The sequence below is a fragment of the Hippocampus zosterae genome, chromosome 3 (assembly GCF_025434085.1).
Source record: "Hippocampus zosterae strain Florida chromosome 3, ASM2543408v3, whole genome shotgun sequence".
NCBI classification, from domain to species: domain Eukaryota; kingdom Metazoa; phylum Chordata; class Actinopteri; order Syngnathiformes; family Syngnathidae; genus Hippocampus; species Hippocampus zosterae.
Window position 1 is genome coordinate 2,397,352 of NC_067453.1, and position 25,948 is coordinate 2,423,299.

A 25,948-nucleotide genomic window follows, 5' to 3' on the forward strand; every position below is an offset into this window, starting at 1 on the left:
TGGTTTAGGCGTGACACTCAATTTGAGTTTTTATTGCTTTAAATGCATTTTCAGGCCGAGTTGAGCACGTTTTTTGACTTTGAATGTATCCTCATAGGAATGAGTTGTGTAGTCAAATTAATGCTCATTTAGGCTTCGGGAGGTCAACCTGAACTAAATACATGTTGAAATGTGTGCATAAGTCCTTTGGTTTAGGCGTGACACTCAATTTGAGTTTTTATTGCTTTAAATGCACTTTCAGGCTGAGTTGAGCACGTTTTTTGACTTTGAATGAATCTTCATAGGAATGAGTTGTGTAGTCAAATTAATGCTCATTTAGGCTTCAGGAGGTCAACCTTAACTAAATACATGTTGAAATGTGTGCATAAGTCCTTTGGTTTAGGTGTTACACTCAATTTTAGTTTTTATTGCTTTAAATGCATTTTCAGGCCGAGTTGAGCACGTTTTTTGACTTTGAATGTATCTTCATAGGAATGAGTTGTGTAGTCAAATTAATGCTCATTTAGGCTTCAGGAGGTCAACCTGAACTAAATACATGTTGAAATCTGTGCATAAGTCCGTTGGTTCAGGCGTGACACTCAATTCTGGTTTTTATTGCTTTAAATGCATTTTCAGGCCGAGCCGAGCACGCTTTCTGAGTTTGAATGTATCTTCATAGGAATGAATTGTATAGTCAAATTAATGGTCATTTAGGCTTCAGGAGGTCATCCTGAACTAAATAAATGTTGAAATGTGTGCATAGGTCCTTTGGTTTAAGCGTGACACTCATTTTGAGTTTTTATTGCGTTAAATGCATTTTCAGGCCGAGCCTGAGAATGTTTTCAAAAGATGTCTTGAATCATGTTATGGTCTGTATCTCCCTCTACTGACCAAAATCCGATATTGTCTCCGAGGCCTGAAACCATTTTCATTTATATGACTGTATAACTGTACTCTTCAGCAAATTATTCCATTACTCTTTGTTTTTGAACTAATTATATCTCAACGCGGGTAACATGACTATACTCAATTTCAGTTTTTATTGCCTTAAGTGCAGTGTCAGTCTGAGCTGAGCTCGTTTTCTGAGTTTGAACGTGTCTTCATAGGAATGAGTTGTGTGGTCAAATTAATGCTCATTTAGGCTTCAGTAGGTCAACCTGAACTAAATACATGTTGAAATGTGTGCATAAGTCCGTTGGTTAAGGCGTGACACTCAATTTGAGTTTTTATTGCTTTAAATGCATTTCCAGGCCGAGTTGAGCATGTTTCTGAGTTTGAATGTATCTTCATAGGAATGAGTTGTGTAGTCTAATTAATGGTCATTTAGGCTTCAGGAAGACAACCTGAACTAAATACATGTTGAAGTGTGTGCATAAGTCCTTTGGTTTAGGCGTGACACTCAATTTGAGGATTTATTGCTTTAAATGCATTTTCAGGCCGAGTTGAGCATGTATTTTTACTTTGAATGTATCCTAATAGGAATGAGTTTTGTAGTCAAATTAATGCTCATTTAGGCTTCAGGAGGTCAACCTGAACTAAATACATGTTGAAATGTGTGCATAAGTCCTTTGGTTTAGGCGTGACACTCAATTTGAGTTGTTATTGCTTTAATTGCATTTTCAGGCCGAGTTGAGCACGTTTTTTTACTTTGAATGTATCCTCATAGGAATGAGTTGTGTAGTCAAATTAATGCTCATTTGGGCTTCAGGAGGTCAACCTGAACTAAATACATGTTGAAATGTGTGCATAAGTCCTTTGGTTTAGGCGTGACACTCATTTTGAGTTTTTATTGCTTTAAATGCACTTTCAGGACTAGTTGAGCACGTTTTTTGACTTTGAATGTATCTTCATAGGAATGAGTTGTGTAGTCAAATTAATGGTCATTTAGGCTTCAGGAGGTCAACCTGAACTAAATACATGTTGAAATGTGTGCATAAGTCCTTTGGTTTAGGTGTGGCACTCAATTTGAGTTTTTATTGCGTTAAATGCATTTTCAGGCCGAGCCTGAGAATGTTTTCAAAAGATGTCTTGAATCATGTTATGGTCTGTATCTCCCTCTACTGACCAAAATCCGATATTGTCTCCGAGGCCTGAAACCATTTTCATTTATATGACTGTATAACTGTACTCTTCAGCAAATTATTCCATTACTCTTTGTTTTTGAACTAATTATAACTCAACGCGGGTAACATGACTATACTCAATTTCAGTTTTTATTTCTTTAAGTGCAGTGTCAGTCTGAGCTGAGCTCGTTTTCTGAGTTTGAATGTGTCTTCATAGGAATGAGTTGTGTGGTCAAATTAATGCTCATTTAGGCTTCAGTAGGTCAACCTGAACTAAATACATGTTGAAATGTGTGCATAAGTCCGTTGGTTCAGGCGTGACACTCAATTCTGGTTTTTATTGCTTTAAATGCATTTTCAGGCCGAGTTGAGCACATTTTTTGACTTTGAATGTATCTTCATAGGAATGAGTGGTGTTTTCAAATTAATGCTCATTTAGGCTTCAGGAGGTCAACCTGAACTAAATACATGTTGAAATGTGTGCATAAGTCCTTTGGTTTAGTTGTGATATCAATTTGAGGTTTTATTGCTTTAAATGCAATTTCAGGCCGAGTTGAGCACGTTTTTTGACTTTGAATGTATCTTCATAGGAATGAGTTGTGTAGTCAAATTAATGTTCATTTAGGCTTCAGGAGGTCAACCTGAACTAAATACATGTTGAAATGTGTGCATAAGTCCTTTGGTTTAGGCGTGACACTCATTTTGAGTTTTTATTGCTTTAAATACACTTTCAGGCCTAGTTGAGCACGTTTTTTGACTTTGAATGTACCTTCATAGGAATGAGTTGTGTAGTGAAATTAATGCTCATTTAGGCTTCAGGATGTCAACCTGAACTAAATACATGTTGAAATGTGTGCATAAGTCCTTTGGTTTAGGCGTGACACTCAAATTGAGTTTTTATTGCTTTAAATGCATTTTCAGGCCGAGTTGAGCACGTTTTTTTACTTTGAATGTATCCTCATAGGAATGAGTTGTGTAGTCAAATTAATGCTCATTTGGGCTTCAGGAGGTCAACCTGAACTAAATACATGTTGAAGTGTGTGCATAAATCCTTTGGTTTAGGTGTGACACTCAATTTGAGTTTTTATTGCTTTAAATGCATTTTCAGGCCGAGTTGAGCACGTTTTTTGACTTTGAATGTATCCTCATAGGAATGAGTTGTGTAGTCAAATTAATGCTCATTTAGGCTTCAGGAGGTCAACCTTAACTAAATACATGTTGAAATGTGTGCATAAGTCCTTTGGTTTAGGCGTGACACTCAATTTGAGTTTTTATTGCTTTAAATGCATTTTCAGGCCGAGTTGAGCACGTTTTTTGACTTTGAATGTATCCTCATCGGAATGAGTTGTGTAGTCAAATTAATGCTCATTTAGGCTTCGGGAGGTCAACCTGAACTAAATACATGTTGAAATGTGTGCATAAGTCCTTTGGTTTAGGCGTGACACTCAATTTGAGTTTTTATTGCTTTAAATGCACTTTCAGGCTGAGTTGAGCACGTTTTTTGACTTTGAATGAATCTTCATAGGAATGAGTTGTGTAGTCAAATTAATGCTCATTTAGGCTTCAGGAGGTCAACCTGAACTAAATACATGTTGAAGTGTGTGCATAAATCCTTTGGTTTAGGTGTGACACTCAATTTGAGTTTTTATTGCTTTAAATGCATTTTCAGGCCGAGTTGAGCACGTTTTTTGACTTTGAATGTATCCTCATAGGAATGAGTTGTGTAGTCAAATTAATGCTCATTTAGGCTTCAGGAGGTCAACCTTAACTAAATACATGTTGAAATGTGTGCATAAGTCCTTTGGTTTAGGTGTTACACTCAATTTTAGTTTTTATTGCTTTAAATGCATTTTCAGGCCGAGTTGAGCACGTTTTTTGACTTTGAATGTATCTTCATAGGAATGAGTTGTGTAGTCAAATTAATGGTCATTTAGGCTTCAGGAGGTCAACCTGAACTAAATACATGTTGAACTGTGTGCATAAGTCCTTTGGTTTAATTGTGGCACTCAATTTGAGTTTTTATTGCTTTAAGTGCAGTGTCATTCTGAGCTGAGCTCGTTTTCTGAGTTTGAATGTGTCTTCATAGGAATGAGTTGTGTGGTCAAATTAATGCTCATTTAGGCTTCAGTAGGTCAACCTGAACTACATACATGTTGAAATGTGTGCATAAGTCCGTTGGTTCAGGCGTGACACTCAATTCTGGTTTTGATTGCTTTAAATGCATTTTCAGGCCGAGTTGAGCACATTTTTTGACTTTGAATGTATCTTCATAGGAATGAGTTGTGTTTTCAAATTAATGCTCATTTAGGCTTCAGGAGGTCAACCTGAACTAAATACATGTTGAAATGTGTGCATAAGTCCTTTGGTTTAGTTGTGATACTCAATTTGAGGTTTTATTGCTTTAAAAGCAATTTCAGGCCGAGTTGAGCACGTTTTTTGACTTTGAATGTACCTTCATAGGAATGAGTTGTGTAGTCAAATTAATGGTGATTTAGGCTTCACGAGGTCAACCTGAACTAAATACATGTTGAAATGTGTGCATAAGTCCTTTGGTTTAGGCGTGACACTCAAATTGAGTTTTTATTGCTTTAAATGCATTTTCAGGCCGAGTTGAGCACGTTTTTTTACTTTGAATGTATCCTCATAGGAATGAGTTGTGTAGTCAAATTAATGCTCATTTGGGCTTCAGGAGGTCAACCTGAACTAAATACATGTTGAAGTGTGTGCATAAATCCTTTGGTTTAGGTGTGACACTCAATTTAGGTTTTTATTGCTTTAAATGCATTTTCAGGCCGAGTTGAGCACGTTTTTTGACTTTGAATGTATCCCCATAGGAATGAGTTGTGTAGTCAAATTAATGCTCATTTAGGCTTCAGGAGGTCAACCTTAACTAAATACATGTTGAAATGTGTGCATAAGTCCTTTGGTTTAGGCGTGACACTCAATTTGAGTTTTGATTGCTTTAAATGCATTTTCAGGCCGAGTTGAGCACGTTTTTTGACTTTGAATGTATCCTCATAGGAATGAGTTGTGTAGTCAAATTAATGCTCATTTAGGCTTCGGGAGGTCAACCTGAACTAAATACATGTTGAAATGTGTGCATAAGTCCTTTGGTTTAGGCGTGACACTCAATTTGAGTTTTTATTGCTTTAAATGCACTTTCAGGCTGAGTTGAGCACGTTTTTTGACTTTGAATGAATCTTCATAGGAATGAGTTGTGTAGTCAAATTAATGCTCATTTAGGGTTCAGGAGGTCAACCTGAACTAAATACATGTTGAAGTGTGTGCATAAATCCTTTGGTTTAGGTGTGACACTCAATTAGAGTTTTTATTGCTTTAAATGCATTTTCAGGCCGAGTTGAGCACGTTTTTTGACTTTGAATGTATCCTCATAGGAATGAGTTGTGTAGTCAAATTAATGCTCATTTAGGCTTCAGGAGGTCAACCTTAACTAAATACATGTTGAAATGTGTGCATAAGTCCTTTGGTTTAGGCGTGACACTCAATTTGAGTTTTTATTGCTTTAAATGCATTTTCAGGTCGAGTTGAGCACGTTTTTTGACTTTGAATGTATCCTCATAGGAATGAGTTGTGTAGTCAAATTAATGCTCATTTAGGCTTCGGGAGGTCAACCTGAACTAAATACATGTTGAAATGTGTGCATAAGTCCTTTGGTTTAGGCGTGACACTCAATTTGAGTTTTTATTGCTTTAAATGCACTTTCAGGCCGAGTTGAGCACGTTTTTTGACTTTGAATGTATCCTCATAGGAATGAGTTGTGTAGTCAAATTAATGCTCATTTAGGCTTCAGGAGGTCAACCTTAACTAAATACATGTTGAAATGTGTGCATAAGTCCTTTGGTTTAGGCGTGACACTCAATTTGAGTTTTTATTGCTTTAAATGCATTTTCAGGCCGAGTTGAGCACGTTTTTTGACTTTGAATGTATCTTCATAGGAATGAGTTGTGTAGTCAAATTAATGCTCATTTAGGCTTCAGGAGGTCAACCTGAACTAAATACATGTTGAAATGTGTGCATAAGTCCTTTGGTTTAGGCGTGACACTCATTTTTAGTTTTTATTGCTTTAAATGCACTTTCAGGCCGAGTTGAGCACGTTTTTTGACTTTGAATGTATCCCCATAGGAATGAGTTGTGTAGTCAAATTAATGCTCATTTAGGCTTCAGGAGGTCAACCTTAACTAAATACATGTTGAAATGTGTGCATAAGTCCTTTGGTTTAGGCGTGACACTCAATTTGAGTTTTTATTGCTTTAAATGCATTTTCAGGCCGAGTTGAGCACGTTTTTTGACTTTGAATGTATCCTCATAGGAATGAGTTGTGTAGTCAAATTAATGCTCATTTAGGCTTCGGGAGGTCAACCTGAACTAAATACATGTTGAAATGTGTGCATAAGTCTTTTGGTTTAGGCGTAACACTCAATTTGAGTTTTTATTGCTTTAAATGCATTTTCAGGCCGAGTTGAGCACGTTTTTTGACTTTGAATGTATCTTCATAGGAATGAGTTGTGTAGTCAAATTAATGCTCATTTAGGCTTCAGGAGGTCAACCTGAACTAAATACATGTTGAAATCTGTGCATAAGTCCGTTGGTTCAGGCGTGACACTCAATTCTGGTTTTTATTGCTTTAAATGCATTTTCAGGCCGAGTTGAGCACGTTTTTTGCCTTTGAATGTATCTTCATAGGAATGAGTTGTGTAATCAAATTAATGGTCATTTAGGCTTCAGGAGGTCAACCTGAACTAAATACATGTTGAAATGTGTGCATAAGTCCTTTGGTTTAGGTGTGGCACTCAATTTGAGTTTTTATTGCTTTAAATGCATTTTCAGGCCGAGCCGAGCACGCTTTCTGAGTTTGAATGTATCTTCATAGGAATGAATTGTATAGTCAAATTAATGGTCATTTAGGCTTCAGGAGGTCATCCTGAACTAAATAAATGTTGAAATGTGTGCATAGGTCCTTTGGTTTAAGCGTGACACTCATTTTGAGTTTTTATTGCGTTAAATGCATTTTCAGGCCGAGCCTGAGAATGTTTTCAAAAGATGTCTTGAATCATGTTATGGTCTGTATCTCCCTCTACTGACCAAAATCCGATATTGTCTCCGAGGCCTGAAACCATTTTCATTTATATGACTGTATAACTGTACTCTTCAGCAAATTATTCCATTACTCTTTGTTTTTGAACTAATTATATCTCAACGCGGGTAACATGACTATACTCAATTTCAGTTTTTATTGCCTTAAGTGCAGTGTCAGTCTGAGCTGAGCTCGTTTTCTGAGTTTGAATGTGTCTTCATAGGAATGAGTTGTGTGGTCAAATTAATGCTCATTTAGGCTTCAGTAGGTCAACCTGAACTAAATACATGTTGAAATGTGTGCATAAGTCCGTTGGTTAAGGCGTGACACTCAATTTGAGTTTTTATTGCTTTAAATGCATTTCCAGGCCGAGTTGAGCATGTTTCTGAGTTTGAATGTATCTTCATAGGAATGAGTTGTGTAGTCTAATTAATGGTCATTTAGGCTTCAGGAAGACAACCTGAACTAAATACATGTTGAAGTGTGTGCATAAGTCCTTTGGTTTAGGCGTGACACTCAATTTGAGGATTTATTGCTTTAAATGCATTTTCAGGCCGAGTTGAGCATGTATTTTTACTTTGAATGTATCCTAATAGGAATGAGTTTTGTAGTCAAATTAATGCTCATTTAGGCTTCAGGAGGTCAACCTGAACTAAATACATGTTGAAATGTGTGCATAAGTCCTTTGGTTTAGGCGTGACACTCAAATTGAGTTTTTATTGCTTTAAATGCATTTTCAGGCCGAGTTGAGCACGTTTTTTTACTTTGAATGTATCCTCATAGGAATGAGTTGTGTAGTCAAATTAATGCTCATTTGGGCTTCAGGAGGTCAACCTGAACTAAATACATGTTGAAGTGTGTGCATAAATCCTTTGGTTTAGGTGTGACACTCAATTTGAGTTTTTATTGCTTTAAATGCATTTTCAGGCCGAGTTGAGCACGTTTTTTGACTTTGAATGTATCCCCATAGGAATGAGTTGTGTAGTCAAATTAATACTCATTTAGGCTTCAGGAGGTCAACCTTAACTAAATACATGTTGAAATGTGTGCATAAGTCCTTTGGTTTAGGCGTGACACTCAATTTGAGTTTTTATTGCTTTAAATGCATTTTCAGGCCGAGTTGAGCACGTTTTTTGACTTTGAATGTATCCTCATAGGAATGAGTTGTGTAGTCAAATTAATGCTCATTTAGGCTTCGGGAGGTCAACCTGAACTAAATACATGTTGAAATGTGTGCATAAGTCCTTTGGTTTAGGCGTGACACTCAATTTGAGTTTTTATTGCTTTAAATGCACTTTCAGGCTGAGTTGAGCACGTTTTTTGACTTTGAATGAATCTTCATAGGAATGAGTTGTGTAGTCAAATTAATGCTCATTTAGGCTTCAGGAGGTCAACCTTAACTAAATACATGTTGAAATGTGTGCATAAGTCCTTTGGTTTAGGTGTTACACTCAATTTTAGTTTTTATTGCTTTAAATGCATTTTCAGGCCGAGTTGAGCACGTTTTTTGACTTTGAATGTATCTTCATAGGAATGAGTTGTGTAGTCAAATTAATGCTCATTTAGGCTTCAGGAGGTCAACCTGAACTAAATACATGTTGAAATCTGTGCATAAGTCCGTTGGTTCAGGCGTGACACTCAATTCTGGTTTTTATTGCTTTAAATGCATTTTCAGGCCGAGCCGAGCACGCTTTCTGAGTTTGAATGTATCTTCATAGGAATGAATTGTATAGTCAAATTAATGGTCATTTAGGCTTCAGGAGGTCATCCTGAACTAAATAAATGTTGAAATGTGTGCATAGGTCCTTTGGTTTAAGCGTGACACTCATTTTGAGTTTTTATTGCGTTAAATGCATTTTCAGGCCGAGCCTGAGAATGTTTTCAAAAGATGTCTTGAATCATGTTATGGTCTGTATCTCCCTCTACTGACCAAAATCCGATATTGTCTCCGAGGCCTGAAACCATTTTCATTTATATGACTGTATAACTGTACTCTTCAGCAAATTATTCCATTACTCTTTGTTTTTGAACTAATTATATCTCAACGCGGGTAACATGACTATACTCAATTTCAGTTTTTATTGCCTTAAGTGCAGTGTCAGTCTGAGCTGAGCTCGTTTTCTGAGTTTGAACGTGTCTTCATAGGAATGAGTTGTGTGGTCAAATTAATGCTCATTTAGGCTTCAGTAGGTCAACCTGAACTAAATACATGTTGAAATGTGTGCATAAGTCCGTTGGTTAAGGCGTGACACTCAATTTGAGTTTTTATTGCTTTAAATGCATTTCCAGGCCGAGTTGAGCATGTTTCTGAGTTTGAATGTATCTTCATAGGAATGAGTTGTGTAGTCTAATTAATGGTCATTTAGGCTTCAGGAAGACAACCTGAACTAAATACATGTTGAAGTGTGTGCATAAGTCCTTTGGTTTAGGCGTGACACTCAATTTGAGGATTTATTGCTTTAAATGCATTTTCAGGCCGAGTTGAGCATGTATTTTTACTTTGAATGTATCCTAATAGGAATGAGTTTTGTAGTCAAATTAATGCTCATTTAGGCTTCAGGAGGTCAACCTGAACTAAATACATGTTGAAATGTGTGCATAAGTCCTTTGGTTTAGGCGTGACACTCAATTTGAGTTGTTATTGCTTTAATTGCATTTTCAGGCCGAGTTGAGCACGTTTTTTTACTTTGAATGTATCCTCATAGGAATGAGTTGTGTAGTCAAATTAATGCTCATTTGGGCTTCAGGAGGTCAACCTGAACTAAATACATGTTGAAATGTGTGCATAAGTCCTTTGGTTTAGGCGTGACACTCATTTTGAGTTTTTATTGCTTTAAATGCACTTTCAGGACTAGTTGAGCACGTTTTTTGACTTTGAATGTATCTTCATAGGAATGAGTTGTGTAGTCAAATTAATGGTCATTTAGGCTTCAGGAGGTCAACCTGAACTAAATACATGTTGAAATGTGTGCATAAGTCCTTTGGTTTAGGTGTGGCACTCAATTTGAGTTTTTATTGCGTTAAATGCATTTTCAGGCCGAGCCTGAGAATGTTTTCAAAAGATGTCTTGAATCATGTTATGGTCTGTATCTCCCTCTACTGACCAAAATCCGATATTGTCTCCGAGGCCTGAAACCATTTTCATTTATATGACTGTATAACTGTACTCTTCAGCAAATTATTCCATTACTCTTTGTTTTTGAACTAATTATAACTCAACGCGGGTAACATGACTATACTCAATTTCAGTTTTTATTTCTTTAAGTGCAGTGTCAGTCTGAGCTGAGCTCGTTTTCTGAGTTTGAATGTGTCTTCATAGGAATGAGTTGTGTGGTCAAATTAATGCTCATTTAGGCTTCAGTAGGTCAACCTGAACTAAATACATGTTGAAATGTGTGCATAAGTCCGTTGGTTCAGGCGTGACACTCAATTCTGGTTTTTATTGCTTTAAATGCATTTTCAGGCCGAGTTGAGCACATTTTTTGACTTTGAATGTATCTTCATAGGAATGAGTGGTGTTTTCAAATTAATGCTCATTTAGGCTTCAGGAGGTCAACCTGAACTAAATACATGTTGAAATGTGTGCATAAGTCCTTTGGTTTAGTTGTGATATCAATTTGAGGTTTTATTGCTTTAAATGCAATTTCAGGCCGAGTTGAGCACGTTTTTTGACTTTGAATGTATCTTCATAGGAATGAGTTGTGTAGTCAAATTAATGTTCATTTAGGCTTCAGGAGGTCAACCTGAACTAAATACATGTTGAAATGTGTGCATAAGTCCTTTGGTTTAGGCGTGACACTCATTTTGAGTTTTTATTGCTTTAAATACACTTTCAGGCCTAGTTGAGCACGTTTTTTGACTTTGAATGTACCTTCATAGGAATGAGTTGTGTAGTGAAATTAATGCTCATTTAGGCTTCAGGATGTCAACCTGAACTAAATACATGTTGAAATGTGTGCATAAGTCCTTTGGTTTAGGCGTGACACTCAAATTGAGTTTTTATTGCTTTAAATGCATTTTCAGGCCGAGTTGAGCACGTTTTTTTACTTTGAATGTATCCTCATAGGAATGAGTTGTGTAGTCAAATTAATGCTCATTTGGGCTTCAGGAGGTCAACCTGAACTAAATACATGTTGAAGTGTGTGCATAAATCCTTTGGTTTAGGTGTGACACTCAATTTGAGTTTTTATTGCTTTAAATGCATTTTCAGGCCGAGTTGAGCACGTTTTTTGACTTTGAATGTATCCTCATAGGAATGAGTTGTGTAGTCAAATTAATGCTCATTTAGGCTTCAGGAGGTCAACCTTAACTAAATACATGTTGAAATGTGTGCATAAGTCCTTTGGTTTAGGCGTGACACTCAATTTGAGTTTTTATTGCTTTAAATGCATTTTCAGGCCGAGTTGAGCACGTTTTTTGACTTTGAATGTATCCTCATCGGAATGAGTTGTGTAGTCAAATTAATGCTCATTTAGGCTTCGGGAGGTCAACCTGAACTAAATACATGTTGAAATGTGTGCATAAGTCCTTTGGTTTAGGCGTGACACTCAATTTGAGTTTTTATTGCTTTAAATGCACTTTCAGGCTGAGTTGAGCACGTTTTTTGACTTTGAATGAATCTTCATAGGAATGAGTTGTGTAGTCAAATTAATGCTCATTTAGGCTTCAGGAGGTCAACCTGAACTAAATACATGTTGAAGTGTGTGCATAAATCCTTTGGTTTAGGTGTGACACTCAATTTGAGTTTTTATTGCTTTAAATGCATTTTCAGGCCGAGTTGAGCACGTTTTTTGACTTTGAATGTATCCTCATAGGAATGAGTTGTGTAGTCAAATTAATGCTCATTTAGGCTTCAGGAGGTCAACCTTAACTAAATACATGTTGAAATGTGTGCATAAGTCCTTTGGTTTAGGTGTTACACTCAATTTTAGTTTTTATTGCTTTAAATGCATTTTCAGGCCGAGTTGAGCACGTTTTTTGACTTTGAATGTATCTTCATAGGAATGAGTTGTGTAGTCAAATTAATGGTCATTTAGGCTTCAGGAGGTCAACCTGAACTAAATACATGTTGAACTGTGTGCATAAGTCCTTTGGTTTAATTGTGGCACTCAATTTGAGTTTTTATTGCTTTAAGTGCAGTGTCATTCTGAGCTGAGCTCGTTTTCTGAGTTTGAATGTGTCTTCATAGGAATGAGTTGTGTGGTCAAATTAATGCTCATTTAGGCTTCAGTAGGTCAACCTGAACTACATACATGTTGAAATGTGTGCATAAGTCCGTTGGTTCAGGCGTGACACTCAATTCTGGTTTTGATTGCTTTAAATGCATTTTCAGGCCGAGTTGAGCACATTTTTTGACTTTGAATGTATCTTCATAGGAATGAGTTGTGTTTTCAAATTAATGCTCATTTAGGCTTCAGGAGGTCAACCTGAACTAAATACATGTTGAAATGTGTGCATAAGTCCTTTGGTTTAGTTGTGATACTCAATTTGAGGTTTTATTGCTTTAAAAGCAATTTCAGGCCGAGTTGAGCACGTTTTTTGACTTTGAATGTATCTTCATAGGTATGAGTTGTGTAGTCAAATTAATGCTCATTTAGGCTTCAGGAGGTCAACCTGAACGAAATACATGTTGAAATGTGTGCATAAGTCCTTTGGTTTAGGCGTGACACTCATTTTGAGTTTTTATTGCTTTAAATACACTTTCAGGCCTAGTTGAGCACGTTTTTTGACTTTGAATGTACCTTCATAGGAATGAGTTGTGTAGTCAAATTAATGGTGATTTAGGCTTCAGGAGGTCAACCTGAACTAAATACATGTTGAAATGTGTGCATAAGTCCTTTGGTTTAGGCGTGACACTCAAATTGAGTTTTTATTGCTTTAAATGCATTTTCAGGCCGAGTTGAGCACGTTTTTTTACTTTGAATGTATCCTCATAGGAATGAGTTGTGTAGTCAAATTAATGCTCATTTGGGCTTCAGGAGGTCAACCTGAACTAAATACATGTTGAAGTGTGTGCATAAATCCTTTGGTTTAGGTGTGACACTCAATTTAGGTTTTTATTGCTTTAAATGCATTTTCAGGCCGAGTTGAGCACGTTTTTTGACTTTGAATGTATCCCCATAGGAATGAGTTGTGTAGTCAAATTAATGCTCATTTAGGCTTCAGGAGGTCAACCTTAACTAAATACATGTTGAAATGTGTGCATAAGTCCTTTGGTTTAGGCGTGACACTCAATTTGAGTTTTGATTGCTTTAAATGCATTTTCAGGCCGAGTTGAGCACGTTTTTTGACTTTGAATGTATCCTCATAGGAATGAGTTGTGTAGTCAAATTAATGCTCATTTAGGCTTCGGGAGGTCAACCTGAACTAAATACATGTTGAAATGTGTGCATAAGTCCTTTGGTTTAGGCGTGACACTCAATTTGAGTTTTTATTGCTTTAAATGCACTTTCAGGCTGAGTTGAGCACGTTTTTTGACTTTGAATGAATCTTCATAGGAATGAGTTGTGTAGTCAAATTAATGCTCATTTAGGGTTCAGGAGGTCAACCTGAACTAAATACATGTTGAAGTGTGTGCATAAATCCTTTGGTTTAGGTGTGACACTCAATTAGAGTTTTTATTGCTTTAAATGCATTTTCAGGCCGAGTTGAGCACGTTTTTTGACTTTGAATGTATCCTCATAGGAATGAGTTGTGTAGTCAAATTAATGCTCATTTAGGCTTCAGGAGGTCAACCTTAACTAAATACATGTTGAAATGTGTGCATAAGTCCTTTGGTTTAGGCGTGACACTCAATTTGAGTTTTTATTGCTTTAAATGCATTTTCAGGTCGAGTTGAGCACGTTTTTTGACTTTGAATGTATCCTCATAGGAATGAGTTGTGTAGTCAAATTAATGCTCATTTAGGCTTCGGGAGGTCAACCTGAACTAAATACATGTTGAAATGTGTGCATAAGTCCTTTGGTTTAGGCGTGACACTCAATTTGAGTTTTTATTGCTTTAAATGCACTTTCAGGCCGAGTTGAGCACGTTTTTTGACTTTGAATGTATCCTCATAGGAATGAGTTGTGTAGTCAAATTAATGCTCATTTAGGCTTCAGGAGGTCAACCTTAACTAAATACATGTTGAAATGTGTGCATAAGTCCTTTGGTTTAGGTGTTACACTCAATTTTATTTTTTATTGCTTTAAATGCATTTTCAGGCCGAGTTGAGCACGTTTTTTGACTTTGAATGTATCTTCATAGGAATGAGTTGTGTAGTCAAATTAATGGTCATTTAGGCTTCAGGAGGTCAACCTGAACTAAATACATATTGAACTGTGTGCATAAGTCCTTTGGTTTAGTTGTGGCACTCAATTTGAGTTTTTATTGCTTTAAGTGCAGTGTCATTCTGAGCTGAGCTCGTTTTCTGAGTTTGAATGTGTCTTCATAGGAATGAGTTGTGTGGTCAAATTAATGCTCATTTAGGCTTCAGTAGGTCAACCTGAACTACATACATGTTGAAATGTGTGCATAAGTCCGTTGGTTCAGGCGTGACACTCAATTCTGGTTTTGATTGCTTTAAATGCATTTTCAGGCCGAGTTGAGCACATTTTTTGACTTTGAATATATCTTCATAGGAATGAGTTGTGTTTTCAAATTAATGCTCATTTAGGCTTCAGGAGGTCAACCTGAACTAAATACATGTTGAAATGTGTGCATAAGTCCTTTGGTTTAGTTGTGATACTCAATTTGAGGTTTCATTGCTTTAAATGCAATTTCAGGCCGAGTTGAGCACGTTTTTTGACTTTGAATGTATCTTCATAGGAATGAGTTGTGTAGTCAAATTAATGCTCATTTAGGCTTCAGGAGGTCAACCTGAACTAAATACATGTTGAAATGTGTGCATAAGTCCTTTGGTTTAGGCGTGACACTCATTTTTAGTTTTTATTGCTTTAAATACACTTTCAGGCCTAGTTGAGCACGTTTTTTGACTTTGAATGTACCTTCATAGGAATGAGTTGTGTAGTCAAATTAATGGTGATTTAGGCTTCAGGAGGTCAACCTGAACTAAATACATGTTGAAATGTGTGCATAAGTCCTTTGGTTTAGGCGTGACACTCAAATTGAGTTTTTATTGCTTTAAATGCATTTTCAGGCCGAGTTGAGCACGTTTTTTTACTTTGAATGTATCCTCATAGGAATGAGTTGTGTAGTCAAATTAATTCTCATTTGGGCTTCAGGAGGTCAACCTGAACTAAATACATGTTGAAGTGTGTGCATAAATCCTTTGGTTTAGGTGTGACACTCAATTTGAGTTTTTATTGCTTTAAATGCATTTTCAGGCCGAGTTGAGCACGTTTTTTGACTTTGAATGTATCCCCATAGGAATGAGTTTTGTAGTCAAATTAATGCTCATTTAGGCTTCAGGAGGTCAACCTGAACTAAATACATGTTGAAATGTGTGCATAAGTCCTTTGGTTTAGGCGTGACACTCAATTTGAGTTGTTATTGCTTTAATTGCATTTTCAGGCCGAGTTGAGCACGTTTTTTTACTTTGAATGTATCCTCATAGGAATGAGTTGTGTAGTCAAATTAATGCTCATTTGGGCTTCAGGAGGTCAACCTGAACTAAATACATGTTGAAATGTGTGCATAAGTCCTTTGGTTTAGGCGTGACACTCATTTTGAGTTTTTATTGCTTTAAATGCACTTTCAGGACTAGTTGAGCACGTTTTTTGACTTTGAATGTATCTTCATAGGAATGAGTTGTGTAGTCAAATTAATGGTCATTTAGGCTTCAGGAGGTCAACCTGAACTAAATACATGTTGAAATGTGTGCATAAGTCCTTTGGTTTAGGTGTGGCACTCAATTTGAGTTTTTATTGCGTTAAATGCATTTTCAGGCCGAGCCTGAGAATGTTTTCAAAAGATGTCTTGAATCATGTTATGGTCTGTATCTCCCTCTACTGACCAAAATCCGATATTGTCTCCGAGGCCTGAAACCATTTTCATTTATATGACTGTATAACTGTACTCTTCAGCAAATTATTCCATTACTCTTTGTTTTTGAACTAATTATAACTCAACGCGGGTAACATGACTATACTCAATTTCAGTTTTTATTTCTTTAAGTGCAGTGTCAGTCTGAGCTGAGCTCGTTTTCTGAGTTTGAATGTGTCTTCATAGGAATGAGTTGTGTGGTCAAATTAATGCTCATTTAGGCTTCAGTAGGTCAACCTGAACTAAATACATGTTGAAATGTGTGCATAAGTCCGTTGGTTCAGGCGTGACACTCAATTCTGGTTTTTATTGCTTTAAATGCATTTTCAGGCCGAGTTGAGCACATTTTTTGACTTTGAATGTATCTTCATAGGAATGAGTGGTGTTTTCAAATTAATGCTCATTTAGGCTTCAGGAGGTCAACCTGAACTAAATACATGTTGAAATGTGTGCATAAGTCCTTTGGTTTAGTTGTGATATCAATTTGAGGTTTTATTGCTTTAAATGCAATTTCAGGCCGAGTTGAGCACGTTTTTTGACTTTGAATGTATCTTCATAGGAATAAGTTGTGTAGTGAAATTAATGCTCATTTAGGCTTCAGGATGTCAACCTGAACTAAATACATGTTGAAATGTGTGCATAAGTCCTTTGGTTTAGGCGTGACACTCAAATTGAGTTTTTATTGCTTTAAATGCATTTTCAGGCCGAGTTGAGCACGTTTTTTACTTTGAATGTATCCTCATAGGAATGAGTTGTGTAGTCAAATTAATGCTCATTTGGGCTTCAGGAGGTCAACCTGAACTAAATACATGTTGAAGTGTGTGCATAAATCCTTTGGTTTAGGTGTGACACTCAATTTGAGTTTTTATTGCTTTAAATGCATTTTCAGGCCGAGTTGAGCACGTTTTTTGACTTTGAATGTATCCTCATAGGAATGAGTTGTGTAGTCAAATTAATGCTCATTTAGGCTTCAGGAGGTCAACCTTAACTAAATACATGTTGAAATGTGTGCATAAGTCCTTTGGTTTAGGCGTGACACTCAATTTGAGTTTTTATTGCTTTAAATGCATTTTCAGGCCGAGTTGAGCACGTTTTTTGACTTTGAATGTATCCTCATCGGAATGAGTTGTGTAGTCAAATTAATGCTCATTTAGGCTTCGGGAGGTCAACCTGAACTAAATACATGTTGAAATGTGTGCATAAGTCCTTTGGTTTAGGCGTGACACTCAATTTGAGTTTTTATTGCTTTAAATGCACTTTCAGGCTGAGTTGAGCACGTTTTTTGACTTTGAATGAATCTTCATAGGAATGAGTTGTGTAGTCAAATTAATGCTCATTTAGGCTTCAGGAGGTCAACCTGAACTAAATACATGTTGAAGTGTGTGCATAAATCCTTTGGTTTAGGTGTGACACTCAATTTGAGTTTTTATTGCTTTAAATGCATTTTCAGGCCGAGTTGAGCACGTTTTTTGACTTTGAATGTATCCTCATAGGAATGAGTTGTGTAGTCAAATTAATGCTCATTTAGGCTTCAGGAGGTCAACCTTAACTAAATACATGTTGAAATGTGTGCATAAGTCCTTTGGTTTAGGCGTGACACTCAATTTGAGTTTTTATTGCTTTAAATGCATTTTCAGGCCGAGTTGAGCACGTTTTTTGACTTTGAATGTATCCTCATCGGAATGAGTTGTGTAGTCAAATTAATGCTCATTTAGGCTTCGGGAGGTCAACCTGAACTAAATACATGTTGAAATGTGTGCATAAGTCCTTTGGTTTAGGCGTGACACTCAATTTGAGTTTTTATTGCTTTAAATGCACTTTCAGGCTGAGTTGAGCACGTTTTTTGACTTTGAATGAATCTTCATAGGAATGAGTTGTGTAGTCAAATTAATGCTCATTTAGGCTTCAGGAGGTCAACCTGAACTAAATACATGTTGAAGTGTGTGCATAAATCCTTTGGTTTAGGTGTGACACTCAATTTGAGTTTTTATTGCTTTAAATGCATTTTCAGGCCGAGTTGAGCACGTTTTTTGACTTTGAATGTATCCTCATAGGAATGAGTTGTGTAGTCAAATTAATGCTCATTTAGGCTTCAGGAGGTCAACCTTAACTAAATACATGTTGAAATGTGTGCATAAGTCCTTTGGTTTAGGTGTTACACTCAATTTTAGTTTTTATTGCTTTAAATGCATTTTCAGGCCGAGTTGAGCACGTTTTTTGACTTTGAATGTATCTTCATAGGAATGAGTTGTGTAGTCAAATTAATGGTCATTTAGGCTTCAGGAGGTCAACCTGAACTAAATACATGTTGAACTGTGTGCATAAGTCCTTTGGTTTAGTTGTGGCACTCAATTTGAGTTTTTATTGCTTTAAGTGCAGTGTCATTCTGAGCTGAGCTCGTTTTCTGAGTTTGAATGTGTCTTCATAGGAATGAGTTGTGTGGTCAAATTAATGCTCATTTAGGCTTCAGTAGGTCAACCTGAACTACATACATGTTGAAATGTGTGCATAAGTCCGTTGGTTCAGGCGTGACACTCAATTCTGGTTTTGATTGCTTTAAATGCATTTTCAGGCCGAGTTGAGCACATTTTTTGACTTTGAATGTATCTTCATAGGAATGAGTTGTGTTTTCAAATTAATGCTCATTTAGGCTTCAGGAGGTCAACCTGAACTAAATACATGTTGAAATGTGTGCATAAGTCCTTTGGTTTAGTTGTGATACTCAATTTGAGGTTTTATTGCTTTAAATGCAATTTCAGGCCGAGTTGAGCACGTTTTTTGACTTTGAATGTATCTTCATAGGTATGAGTTGTGTAGTCAAATTCATGGTGATTTAGGCTTCAGGAGGTCAACCTGAACAAAATACATGTTGAAATGTGTGCATAAGGCCTTTGGTTTAGGTGTGACACTCATTTTGAGTTTTTATTGCTTTAAATGCACTTTCAGGCCGAGTTGAGCACGTTTTTTGACTTTGAATGTATCTTCATAGGAATGAGTTGTGTAGTCAAATTAATGCTCATTTGGGCTTCAGGAGGTCAACCTGAACTAAATACATGTTGAAGTGTGTGCATAAATCCTTTGGTTTAGGTGTGACACTCAATTTGAGTTTTTATTGCTTTAAATGCATTTTCAGGCCGAGTTGAGCACGTTTTTTGACTTTGAATGTATCCCCATAGGAATGAGTTGTGTAGTCAAATTAATGCTCATTTAGGCTTCAGGAGGTCAACCTTAACTAAATACATGTTGAAATGTGTGCATAAGTCCTTTGGTTTAGGCGTGACACTCAATTTGAGTTTTTATTGCTTTAAATGCATTTTCAGGCCGAGTTGAGCACGTTTTTTGACTTTGAATGTATCCTCATAGGAATGAGTTGTGTAGTCAAATTAATGCTCATTTAGGCTTCGGGAGGTCAACCTGAACTAAATACATGTTGAAATGTGTGCATAAGTCCGTTGGTTTAGGCGTGACACTCAATTTGAGTTTTTATTGCTTTAAATGCACTTTCAGGCTGAGTTGAGCACGTTTTTTGACTTTGAATGAATCTTCATAGGAATGAGTTGTGTAGTCAAATTAATGCTCATTTAGGCTTCAGGAGGTCAACCTTAACTAAATACATGTTGAAATGTGTGCATAAGTCCTTTGGTTTAGGTGTTACACTCAATTTTAGTTTTTATTGCTTTAAATGCATTTTCAGGCCGAGTTGAGCACGTTTTTTGACTTTGAATGTATCTTCATAGGAATGAGTTGTGTAGTCAAATTAATGCTCATTTAGGCTTCAGGAGGTCAACCTGAACTAAATACATGTTGAAATCTGTGCATAAGTCCGTTGGTTCAGGCGTGACACTCAATTCTGGTTTTTATTGCTTTAAATGCATTTTCAGGCCGAGTTGAGCACGTTTTTTGCCTTTGAATGTATCTTCATAGGAATGAGTTGTGTAATCAAATTAATGGTCATTTAGGCTTCAGGAGGTCAACCTGAACTAAATACATGTTGAAATGTGTGCATAAGTCCTTTGGTTTAGGTGTGGCACTCAATTTGAGTTTTTATTGCTTTAAATGCATTTTCAGGCCGAGCCGAGCACGCTTTCTGAGTTTGAATGTATCTTCATAGGAATTAATTGTATAGTCAAATTAATGGTCATTTAGGCTTCAGGAGGTCATCCTGAACTAAATAAATGTTGAAATGTGTGCATAGGTCCTTTGGTTTAAGCGTGACACTCATTTTGAGTTTTTATTGCGTTAAATGCATTTTCAGGCCGAGCCTGAGAATGTTTTCAAAAGATGTCTTGAATCATGTTATGGTCTGTATCTCCCTCTACTGACCAAAATCCGATATTGTCTCCGAGGCCTGAAACCATTTTCATTTATATGACTGTATAACTGTACTCTTCAGCAAATTATTCCATTACTCTTTGTTTTTGAACTAATTATATCTCAACGCGGGTAACATGACTATACTCAATTTCAGTTTTTATTGCTTTAAGAGCAGTGTCAGTCTGAGCTGAGCTCGTTTTCTGAGTTTGAATGTGTCTTCATAGGAATGAGTTGTGTGGTCAAATTAATGCTCATTTAGGCTTCAGTAGGTCAACCTGAACTAAATACATGTTGAAATGTGTGCATAAGTCCGTTGGTTAAGGCGTGACACTCAATTTGAGTTTTTATTGCTTTAAATGCATTTCCAGGCCGAGTTGAGCATGTTTCTGAGTTTGAATGTATCTTCATAGGAATGAGTTGTGTAGTCTAATTAATGGTCATTTAGGCTTCAGGAAGACAACCTGAACTAAATACATGTTGAAGTGTGTGCATAAGTCCTTTGGTTTAGGCGTGACACTCAATTTGAGGATTTATTGCTTTAAATGCATTTTCAGGCCGAGTTGAGCATGTATTTTTACTTTGAATGTATCCTAATAGGAATGAGTTTTGTAGTCAAATTAATGCTCATTTAGGCTTCAGGAGGTCAACCTGAACTAAATACATGTTGAAATGTGTGCATAAGTCCTTTGGTTTAGGCGTGACACTCAATTTGAGTTGTTATTGCTTTAATTGCATTTTCAGGCCGAGTTGAGCACGTTTTTTTATTTTGAATGTATCCTCATAGGAATGAGTTGTGTAGTCAAATTAATGCTCATTTGGGCTTCAGGAGGTCAACCTGAACTAAATACATGTTGAAATGTGTGCATAAGTCCTTTGGTTTAGGCGTGACAATCATTTTGAGTTTTTATTGCTTTAAATGCACTTTCAGGACTAGTTGAGCACGTTTTTTGACTTTGAATGTATCTTCATAGGAATGAGTTGTGTAGTCAAATTAATGGTCATTTAGGCTTCAGGAGGTCAACCTGAACTAAATACATGTTGAAATGTGTGCATAAGTCCTTTGGTTTAGGTGTGGCACTCAATTTGAGTTTTTATTGCGTTAAATGCACTTTCAGGCCTAGTTGAGCACGTTTTGTGACTTTGAATATATGTTCATAGGAATGAGTTGTGTAGTCAAATTAATGCTCATTTAGGCTTCAGGAGGTCAACCTGAACTAAATACATGTTGAAATCTGTGCATAAGTCCGTTGGTTCAGGCGTGACACTCAATTCTGGTTTTTATTGCTTTAAATGCATTTTCAGGCCGAGTTGAGCACGTTTTTTGCCTTTGAATGTATCTTCATAGGAATGAGTTGTGTAATCAAATTAATGGTCATTTAGGCTTCAGGAGGTCAACCTGAACTAAATACATGTTGAAATGTGTGCATAAGTCCTTTGGTTTAGGTGTGGCACTCAATTTGAGTTTTTATTGCTTTAAATGCATTTTCAGGCCGAGCCGAGCACGCTTTCTGAGTTTGAATGTATCTTCATAGGAATTAATTGTATAGTCAAATTAATGGTCATTTAGGCTTCAGGAGGTCATCCTGAACTAAATAAATGTTGAAATGTGTGCATAGGTCCTTTGGTTTAAGCGTGACACTCATTTTGAGTTTTTATTGCGTTAAATGCATTTTCAGGCCGAGCCTGAGAATGTTTTCAAAAGATGTCTTGAATCATGTTATGGTCTGTATCTCCCTCTACTGACCAAAATCCGATATTGTCTCCGAGGCCTGAAACCATTTTCATTTATATGACTGTATAACTGTACTCTTCAGCAAATTATTCCATTACTCTTTGTTTTTGAACTAATTATATCTCAACTCGGGTAACATGACTATACTCAATTTCAGTTTTTATTGCTTTAAGTGCAGTGTCAGTCTGAGCTGAGCTCGTTTTCTGAGTTTGAATGTGTCTTCATAGGAATGAGTTGTGTGGTCAAATTAATGCTCATTTAGGCTTAAGTAGGTCAACCTGAACTAAATACATGTTGAAATGTGTGCATAAGTCCGTTGGTTAAGGCGTGACACTCAATTTGAGTTTTTATTGCTTTAAATGCATTTCCAGGCCGAGTTGAGCATGTTTCTGAGTTTGAATGTATCTTCATAGGAATGAGTTGTGTAGTCTAATTAATGGTCATTTAGGCTTCAGGAAGACAACCTGAACTAAATACATGTTGAAGTGTGTGCATAAGTCCTTTGGTTTAGGCGTGACACTCAATTTGAGGATTTATTGCTTTAAATGCATTTTCAGGCCGAGTTGAGCATGTATTTTTACTTTGAATGTATCCTAATAGGAATGAGTTTTGTAGTCAAATTAATGCTCATTTGGGCTTCAGGAGGTCAACCTGAACTAAATACATGTTGAAATGTGTGCATAAGTCCTTTGGTTTAGGCGTGACACTCATTTTGAGTTTTTATTGCTTTAAATGCACTTTCAGGACTAGTTGAGCACGTTTTTTGACTTTGAATGTATCTTCATAGGAATGAGTTGTGTAGTCAAATTAATGGTCATTTAGGCTTCAGGAGGTCAACCTGAACTAAATACATGTTGAAATGTGTGCATAAGTCCTTTGGTTTAGGTGTGGCACTCAGTTTGAGTTTTTATTGCGTTAAATGCATTTTCAGGCCGAGCCTGAGAATGTTTTCAAAAGATGTCTTGAATCATGTTATGGTCTGTATCTCCCTCTACTGACCAAAATCCGATATTGTCTCCGAGGCCTGAAACCATTTTCATTTATATGACTGTATAACTGTACTCTTCAGCAAATTATTCCATTACTCTTTGTTTTTGAACTAATTATAACTCAACGCGGGTAACATGACTATACTCAATTTCAGTTTTTATTTCTTTAAGTGCAGTGTCAGTCTGAGCTGAGCTCGTTTTCTGAGTTTGAATGTGTCTTCATAGGAATGAGTTGTGTGGTCAAATTAATGCTCATTTAGGCTTCAGTAGGTCAACCTGAACTAAATACATGTTGAAATGTGTGCATAAGTCCGTTGGTTCAGGCGTGACACTCAATTCTGGTTTTTATTGCTTTAAATGCATTTTCAGGCCGAGTTGAGCACATTTTTTGACTTTGAATGTATCTTCATAGGAATGAGTTGTGTTTTCAAATTAATGCTCATTTAGGCTTCAGGAGGTCAACCTGAACTAAATACATGTTGAAATGTGTGCATAAGTCCTTTGGTTTAGTTGTGATATCAATTTGAGGTTTTATTGCTTTAAATGCAATTTCAGGCCGAGTTGAGCACGTTTTTTGACTTTGAATGTATCTTCATAGGAATGAGTTGTGTAGTCAAATTAATGCTCATTTAGGCTTCAGGAGGTCAACCTGAACTAAATACATGTTGAAATGTGTGCATAAGTCCGTTGGTTCAGGCGTGACACTCAATTCTGGTTTTTATTGCTTTAAATGCATTTTCAGGCCGAGTTGAGCACGTTTTTTGCCTTTGAATGTGTCTTCATAGGAATGAGTTGTGTAATCAAATTAATGGTCATTTAGGCTTCAGGAGGTCAACCTGAACTAAATACATGTTGAAATGTGTGCATAAGTCCTTTGGTTTAGGTGTGGCACTCAATTTGAGTTTTTATTGCTTTAAATGCATTTTCAGGCCGAGCCGAGCACGCTTTCTTAGTTTGAATGTATCTTCATAGGAATGAGTTGTATAGTCAAATTAATGGTCATTTAGGCTTCAGGAGGTCATCCTGAACTAAATAAATGTTGAAATGTGTGCATAGGTCCTTTGGTTTAGGCGTGACACTCATTTTGAGTTTTTATTGCATTAAATGCATTTTCAGGCCGAGCCTGAGAATGTTTTCAAAAGATGTCTTGAATCATGTTATGGTCTGTATCTCCCTCTACTGACCAAAATCCGATATTGTCTCCGAGGCCTGAAACCATTTTCATTTATATGACTGTATAACTGTACTCTTCAGCAAATTATTCCATTACTCTTTGTTTTTGAAGTAATTATAACTCAACGCAGGTAACATGACTATACTCAATTTCAGTTTTTATTGCTTTAAGTGCAGTGTCAGTCTGAGCTGAGCTCGTTTTCTGAGTTTGAATGTGTCTTCATAGGAATGAGTTGTGTGGTCAAATTAATGCTCATTTAGGCTTCAGTAGGTCAACCTGAACTAAATACATGTTGAAATGTGTGCATAAGTCCGTTGGTTCAGGCGTGACACTCAATTTGAGTTTTTATTGCTTTAAATGCATTTTCAGGCCGAGTTGAGCATGTATTTTTACTTTGAATGTATCCTCATAGGAATGAGTTGTGTAGTCAAATTAATGCTCATTTAGGCTTCAGGAGGTCAACCTGAACTAAATACATGTTGAAGTTTGTGCATAAATCCTTTGGTTTAGGTGTGACACTCAATTTGAGTTTTTATTGCTTTAAATGCATTTTCAGGCCGAGTTGAGCACATTTTTTGACTTTGAATGTATCCTCATAGGAATGAGTTGTGTAGTCAAATTAATGCTCATTTAGGCTTCAGGAGGTCAACCTGAACTAAATACATGTTGAAATGTGTGCATAAGTCCTTTGGTTTAGGCGTGACACTCATTTTGAGTTTTATTGCTTTAAATACACTTTCAGGCTGAGTTGAGCACGTTTTTTTTACTTTGAATGTATCCTAACAGGAATGAGTTTTGTAGTCAAATTAATGCTCATTTAGGCTTCAGGAGGTCAACCTGAACTAAATACATGTTGAAATGTGTGCATAAGTCCTTTGGTTTAGGCGTGACACTCAATTTGAGTTGTTATTGCTTTAATTGCATTTTCAGGCCGAGTTGAGCACGTTTTTTTACTTTGAATGTATCCTCATAGGAATGAGTTGTGTAGTCAAATTAATGCTCATTTGGGCTTCAGGAGGTCAACCTGAACTAAATACATGTTGAAATGTGTGCATAAGTCCTTTGGTTTAGGCGTGACACTCATTTTGAGTTTTTATGGCTTTAAATGCACTTTCAGGCCTAGTTGAGCACGTTTTTTGAGTTTGAATGTACCTTGATAGGAATGAGTTGTGTAGTCAAATTAATGCTCATTTAGGCTTCAGGAGGTCAACCTGAACTAAATACATGTTGAAATGTGTGCATGAGTCCTTTGATTTAGGCGTGACACTCAGTTTGAATTTTTATTGCTTTAAATGCATTTTCAGGCCGAGTTGAGCACGTTTTTTGACTTTGAATGTATCTTCATAGGAATGAGTTGTGTTTTCAAATTAATGCTCATTTAGGCTTCAGGAGGTCAACCTGAACTAAATACATGTTGAAATGTGTGCATAAGTCCTTTGGTTTAGGTGTGGCACTCAATTTGAGTTTTTATTGCGTTAAATGCATTTTCAGGCCGAGCCTGAGAATGTTTTCAAAAGATGTCTTGAATCATGTTATGGTCTGTATCTCCCTCTACTGACCAAAATCCGATATTGTCTCCGAGGCCTGAAACCATTTTCATTTATATGACTGTATAACTGT